Consider the following 7,606-nt stretch of genomic DNA (forward strand, 5'->3'; position numbering starts at 1 on the left):
GAAGCTAACGTGGAAGAGAAGTATAACTCCAACATTAGTGGTAAAAGTAAGTGCCACTAACGTTCCAAAGTGGCAGCTGGCCACGTTAAGAGTCACGTTAACTCAGTTAACGTGAACTCTAACGTGGATGAGGAAGATAATGCCAACGTTAGTGACACTCACCTTTGTCACTAATGTTGGATTAAGCCACTATGAGCCATGTTAGTTGCCACGTTAATTACATTAACGTGGAAGCTAACGTGGAGAAGAGGAATGATGAGCCAACGTTAGTGACACTCACCTTTGTCACTAACGTTAGAGATGGCTATCAATACCACGTTAGAAGTCACGTTATCCTAGTTAACGTGAACTCTAACGTGGGAAGAAGGGGCGTTTTGAAGCGTTAGTGACAAAGGTAAGTGTCACTAACGCTCTCGAAGATTTGGCAAGGCTACGTTAAAGGCCATGTTAACTATACTAACATGAACTCTAACGTAGGGAGAAAGGGGTACTCTCAACGTTATTGGAAAAGGTAAACCCCAGTAATGTTTGCGAAGGGCCAAGAAGCAACATTAATGGTCACGTTAGTGCCACTAACGTTGAAGTTAACGTGGACCATTTTTAGGTTAGGAACGTTAGTGAAAAAGGTGATTGTCACTAACGTTCTCGACCCCACAGTTTCACTTAACGTTAACACCACTAACGCCCCAAGCTAAAGTCCATACCTACTGCACACTTTCTCTACAAGTAAAGCTGAACCCACTGAAAAAGAAAACTACTTCAACTCAAGATCCAAAGGCCCATATCCAAAACTTGAAGAAGCAACTAGAAGATCAGAAGAATAGTATAAATAGGGAGAACTTTGAACTAGAAGAGAGCTTTTGGCATTATTAGAATTACTCTCTGTATTTTTTACTTTCTCTGCAACTTCTAGTTTAACTTTTCAGAATGCATTCTCCATCTTTGTTTTCCATTCCCAGAGCTATGAACAACTAAACCCCTTTCATTGGGTTAGGGAGCTCTATTGTAATTTGATGGATCAATAATAGTTTTCATTATTTTTCTTCTTTCTTTTCTCTTGATTTTACTAGAAAGCTTTCAATCTTCATCCAATTGAGTAGTTATCTTGGAAAAGAAGCTATTCATACTTGGATCTCTTCGGAACCTTGGAAGAGGAATGAAGAGATCATACTAGAAATGCTTTCTCATGTTGGACCGAATTGGGGTTTGGATGGATATAGTGACATATAATCCTACCAACACTTTGATTTGGAAATACATGTGGTATAATCAGTGACCATACCTCATCTCTTCTCATGAGCAATTGGACCAAGGAATTGGCTATTGATCAAGATTTGAGAGATTGAATTACCAAGGAATTGGAATTCGATCACTTAAGATTGCCAAGGAGATCAATGAATGCATTGATTGAGGAAGAGATGAAAATGAACTTGATCCGGAGGATGCAACATCTCCTAAGCCCAATGAACTCCCCATTTCTGATCTTACCCATTCTCTTTAATTTCTGCCAATTACTTTTATGATCATCTTCCCCATTCCCATTTAAGATTCTGCAATTTATTTTCCGTCATCTATTTTCAGCTCTTTATTTCCAGCATTTACATTTTCTGGTATTTACTTTCCCGCCATTTAATTTCCTGCAACTCTTAAACCAAATTCTGCTTAGCTCAACTAGAACATTCCTCCAATTAAAGTTGCTTGACCAATCAATCCCTGTGGGATTCGACCTCACTCTATTGTGAGTTTTTACTTGACGACAATTCGGTATACTTGCCGAGGGAGATTTGTTAAGAGACAAGTTTCCGTGCATCAAGTTTATGGCGCCGTTACCGGGGATTGATTTTGTATCAACAATGATTAAATTGGTGGATAACTAGATTAAGCATTTTCCTTTTGTTTGATTTAGTTTCATCTGAGTAATTTACTTTCAGTTTTAGTTATTTCTTTTCCTTTACCTTTCACCCATTAGTGATGTTACCTACATTTTGTTTTAATATTTGGTTCACTGACCCACTAACTATTTGATATATTGCATCTCTCATACTAACAGCATTTCTGCAGAAAATATTGTCTGCATCTATCTTTCTTGCTTGTGCCTTATTGGGTGTATGACAGGTAGAAGAAGCAGGGCTTCAACTTTCTTTGATTCTGAACCTGAGAGGACCTTCCTTAGATTAAGGAAGAAAGCAAGAGGGAAGAGAATAGTTGGTGCTGAGGAAGAGGAGGAGTACTTTGAACCAGACATGGATCAGAATATGGAGAACCATCATGAAGAAGAGACTCACAACCATGGCAGAAAAGGTCCAGCGCATCAGGCTGGACAAGAGAGAAGAGTTCTGGGTTCTTCCATCAACCCAAATCCAGGAAACTGTGGAAGTAGCATCCAAAGGCCAACCATACATGCCAACAACTTTGAACTAAAGTCACAGCTCATCACCCTTGTTCAGAACAATTGTTCATTCGGAGGAAGTGTCCAAGAAGACCCCAATCAACATCTAACCACCTTCCTGAGGATATGCAATACTGTGAAGTCTAATGATGTTCACCCTGACACCTATAGACTACTTCTGTTTCCCTTCTCACTCAAGGACAAAGTATCTAAATGGCTGGAATACTTTCCAAAGGAGAGTTTAGCAACCTGGGAAGACGTGGTGAATAAATTCTTGGCAAGATTCTATCCTCCTCAACGAATCAATAGGTTGAGAGCTGAGGTACAAACCTTCAGGCAGCAAGATGGTGAGACTCTATATGAAGCATGGGAGAGGTTTAAGGACCTGACAAGAAGATGCCCACCAGATATGTTCAATGAATGGGTGCAGTTGCACATTTTCTATGAAGGCCTTTCGTATGAATCAAAGAAGGCAGTAGACCACTCATTCGGGGGATCTCTGAACAAGAAGAAGACCATTGAAGAAGCCATAGATGTCATTGAGATTGTAGCAGAGAATGACTACTTCTATGCTTCTGAAAGAGGCAACACTAGAGGAGTGATGGAACTGAACAATGTGGATGCACTGCTAGCTCAAAACAAGCTAATTACCAAACAGTTGGCTGACCTTACCAAAAAGATGGAGAGGAATCAAGTGGCAGCAATCACCACCTCAGCAGCAGCTCAAGAAGGAGTGAATGAAGAAGTAGAGGGTGATCAGGAACAAGCCAACTACATTGGAAATTCACCTAGGCAGCACCATGACCCATACTCCAAAACATATAATCCCGGTTGGAGGAACCACTCAAACTTTGGGTGGGGAAACCAACAGGATCAAGGTCAAGATCAGAGACGCCACAACCCCAACAACAATGCAGCTCACCAACACTCCACACAGAGGTCATATCAACACCCACCTAACAACACCTCTCAACATCCATACCAAAGTCAAAATGGCCCTTCTCATCCTTCCAATCTCGACTCACCATCATCTGAAGATAGACTCTCAAGGATTGAAACTCTACTTGAAGGCATATACAAGGAGATCCAAAATAGTAAGGTGTTCTGAGAGGAAGTGCGATCCAACATGCAAAATCAAGTTGCTGCCATCAAGAAACTTGAGACACAAATTGGCTACCTATTTCAGCAAGCTCCTGGCCATGACCTTTGCAGCAACATTGAGTCAAGGCAAAGGGAGGAGTGTCAAGCTATCACCATCAGAAGTGGGAAAGAATTGAAGGAGACTTCCAAGCAACCACAAGAGAAAGATTCAATTGGAAGAAAGGAGGAACAAGATGAAGTTCAAGTCCCCACCTCCAACTCACATCAAAAGGAAGAAGAGCTGAAGCCATATGTTCTGAAAGTCCCATATCCTCAACAATTGAGGAAGAAGGGGGATGACAGCCAGTTCTCCAGATTTTTAGAAATCTTCAAGAAACTGCAGATTAACATACCCTTTGCTGAAGCAATAGAGCAAATGCCACTCTATGCCAAGTTCTTGAAGGAGTTGATGACCAAGAAGAGAAGCTGGAAGAACAACGATACTGTGATACTAACCGAGGAATGCAGTGCCATCATTCAGCATAAATTGCCCTAGAAATTGAAGGATCCTGGGAGCTTCCAGATTCCTTGTATTATAGGAGAAATAATAGTGGAGAAGGCTCTATATGATTTAGGAGCCAGCATCAATCTGATGTCTGTAGCTATGATGAGAAAAATGAAGATTGAGGAGGCCAAACCAAAAAAAATGGCCTTACAACAGGCAGACCAATCATTCAAGTTTTCTCACGACATAGTGGAAGACTTGCTAGTGAAGGTAGGAGACTTTATCTTTCCAGCAGACTTCGTAGTGTTAGACATGAAGGAAGGAGCTAAGGCTTCTATCATCTTGGGTAGACCATTCTTAGCTACTGCCGAAGCTGTCATTGATGTCCAAAAGGGCGAACTTACCCTTAGACTACACAATGAAACAATGATGATCAATGTGTTCAAGGCCATGAACTACCCACATGAACCATTGGGAGAATGTATGAGGTTGGACTCACTGGAAGATGTAGTACAATAGACTTTTGAAGAAGAAGAACTTGAGGGGTTAACAGAAGAGGAGGAATCAGCATCAAGCGAAGAAGCTGCAACAGCTGAGGTTCAAGCTCAGTGCACAATAGAGGAGAAGAATGGAAATAAAGAAGCACCCAAACTTGAACTAAAGGCACTGCCACCCACTCTCAAGTATGCATATCTAGGAGAAAATAAAAGTTATCCAGTAATCATAAATTCATCCCTCAGCCAAGAACAAGAGGAAGAGCTACTCCAAGTATTGCAAAGGCACAAAGATGCCATAGGATGGACCCTTGCTGACTTGAAGGGAATTAGTTCGGCCATATGTATGCATAAGATACTATTGGAAGATGATGCCAAACCATCCATTCAACCCCAAAGAAGGCTGAACCCAGTCATGAAGGAAGTGGTACAGAAGGAAGTCATGAAGTTGTGGCAAGGAGGAGTGATCTATCCGATCTCAGACAGCCCATGGGTCAGCCCTGTACAAGTTGTCCCAAAAAAGGGAGGAATCACTATAGTCCCCGATGAGAAGAACGAACTAATCCCTACAAGGACCATTATAGGATGGCGGATGTGCATAGACTACAGAAAACTCAATGAAGCTACACGAAAAGATCATTTCCCCCTTCCTTTCATGGATCAGATGCTGGAAAGACTTGCAGGACATGCATATTACTATTTTCTCGATGGTTATTCAGGATATAACCAAATAGTGGTTGATCCAAGAGACCAAGAGAAAACCTTCTTTACTTGCCCATATGGAGTGTTTGCCTACAGGCGCATGCCATTTGGGCTATGCAATGCACCTGCAACCTTCCAGTGCTGCATGCTCTCCATTTTCTCAGATATGATAGAAAAATTCATCAAAGTCTTTATGGATGACTTCTCAGTATTCAGAGATTCCTTTCCTAATTGTCTAGATCACCTAGCCCTGGTGTTAAAGAGATGTCAAGAGACCAATCTGGTCTTGAACTGGGAGAAATGTCACTTCATGGTAATAGGAGGAATAGTCATTGGCCATAAGGTGTCTAACCAGGGCATTGAGGTAGACAGAGCTAAGGTAGAACTCATTGAAAGATTACCTCCACCAAGTGATATCAAGGCAATTAGGAGTTTTTTAGGGCATGCTGGCTTTTACAGACGGTTTATTAAAGATTTTTCAAAGATAGCCAAGCCCTTAAGCAATCTCCTTGTATTTGATACACCATTTGTCTTTGATGAAAAGTGCATGCTAGCTTTCGAAAACTTGAAAAAGAGGCTGTCCTCTGCCCCTATCATTTCCCCAACTGATTGGAACTTACCATTTGACCTGATGTGCGATGCATCTGACTTTGCAGTTGGGGAAGTGTTATGACAGAGGAAAGAGAACTTAGTCCATGTAATATACTATGCCAGCAAAGTCCTCAATGATACTCAAAGAAACTATACCACTACTGAAAAGGAGTTGCTGGCAATAGTTTTTGCATTTGACAAGTTTAGATCATACCTCATTGGTGCCAAAGTAATCGTTTTCACAGATCACACAGCACTTAAATATTTGTTTACCAAGCAAGAATCAAAACCAATACTAATAAGATGGATCTTGTTGCTGCAAAAATTCAACATTGAAATTAGAGACAAAAAGGGAGTGGAGAACAAGGTAGCGGATCACCTGTCCAGAATCCCTCATGATAAGGGTGGAACACATAGTATAAGTGTGAATGAATGTTTCCCAGATGAGCAGTTAATGACGGTTCACAAAGCACATTGGTTTGCAAAAATTGCCAATTTCAAGGCAACTGGGGCTTTACCTCCAAAGATCAACAAACATCAAAAGAGAAATCTCATCAATGATGCAAAATATTTTGTCTGGGATGAGCCATATCTCTTCAAGAAGTGTCCAGATGAAATCCTGAGAAGATGTGTTTCGGAAGAAGAGGGATGAGAGGTCTTGTGGAACAGCCACAGCTCATGCTATGGAGGCCATTTTGGAGGGGACAGAACTGCAGCCAAGGTGTTACAAAGCGGATTCTTTTGGCCCACCCTTTTCAAGGATGCCAAAGAACTGGTAAAGAATTGCAATGAATGTCAAAGAGCTAGAAACTTACCCAAAAGAAATGAGATGCCACAAAATTTCATCTTAGAACTGGAACTGTTTGATGTGTGGGGAATCGATTTCATAGGACCATTCCCAACCTCATATTCAAACAAGTACATCTTGGTAGCAGTGGATTATGTTTCCAAGTGGGTAGAGGCTATTGCAACCCCAACGAATGATAACAAGGTGGTCATGAGCTTCCTCACAAAGAATATCTTTAGCCGGTTTGGAGTCCCACGAGCACTCATCAGTGATGGAGGGAGCCATTTTTGTAACAGACCACTAGAAGCTTGATAATTGAGTTTTGCTTGATGGTCTAGAATTTCTTCTTATACAAGGAATGACTTCGTTGTAAGCATAGTTCCAAACCAACAAACAATTCTTCCAATCAAAAATTTTGGGTTGTCACAAGTTCAACCCCCAATGAAAATTTACCGGAGTATTTCAGACTCCGGGTCGTCTCCCTAGGAACCAACGGAGTGCATATGTATTGGCTATAGATGGGGAAAAGGGGGTTTTGTTTATAAGATGGCAAGAAAATAAGTAAATTGAACGAGTAAGTAAAGAAAGCAAATTAAAGAACTCTTGGCTAAGAATTGGGTACTTAAGATCACAATCCTAGTTAATACCAATTATCGACAATTATGAGAGGCCAACCCATTAAGTCTACTTCTCGAAGCCTTAAGTACGTAACATTTACTCCTAGACTGGAAGTATGTCAAATAGGCCTAATCACATCCACCCATAAGTCCTAACCTCCCTACCAATTGGTTTAGTAGTGGATTAGCGTCAATGGGCTTCAAATTGATCACACAGGGTTCTCAAATTACCAATTCCATGGTATCCAAAACTCAAGATCACTTAAGTCCCTTGGCCTAGACCAAGAGTTGACAAAACTACTCAAGAACTGAAGAAAACATTTCATCAAACACCTAGAGTGCAATAAAAATTGACATCATAACTTGCAAGGATACTAAAATCTACCACTATTAATTGCAAGAAAAGAAAACTCACAACTCAAATCAACATCAATTAAAGAG

General features: G+C 40.9%; 1 non-coding gene across 1 annotated transcript; it reads right to left on the reverse strand.

Moving 5' to 3' along the window:
- Window positions 1-2,696: 2,696 nt before the first annotated feature.
- On the reverse strand, window positions 2,697-2,803 carry LOC112738582 (small nucleolar RNA R71). The gene has a single exon (XR_003169536.1). It is a non-coding gene; the product is annotated as a small nucleolar RNA R71 (small nucleolar RNA).
- Window positions 2,804-7,606: the final 4,803 nt, after the last annotated feature.

This window comes from Arachis hypogaea, chromosome 13, assembly GCF_003086295.3.
Source record: "Arachis hypogaea cultivar Tifrunner chromosome 13, arahy.Tifrunner.gnm2.J5K5, whole genome shotgun sequence".
Taxonomy (NCBI): domain Eukaryota; kingdom Viridiplantae; phylum Streptophyta; class Magnoliopsida; order Fabales; family Fabaceae; genus Arachis; species Arachis hypogaea.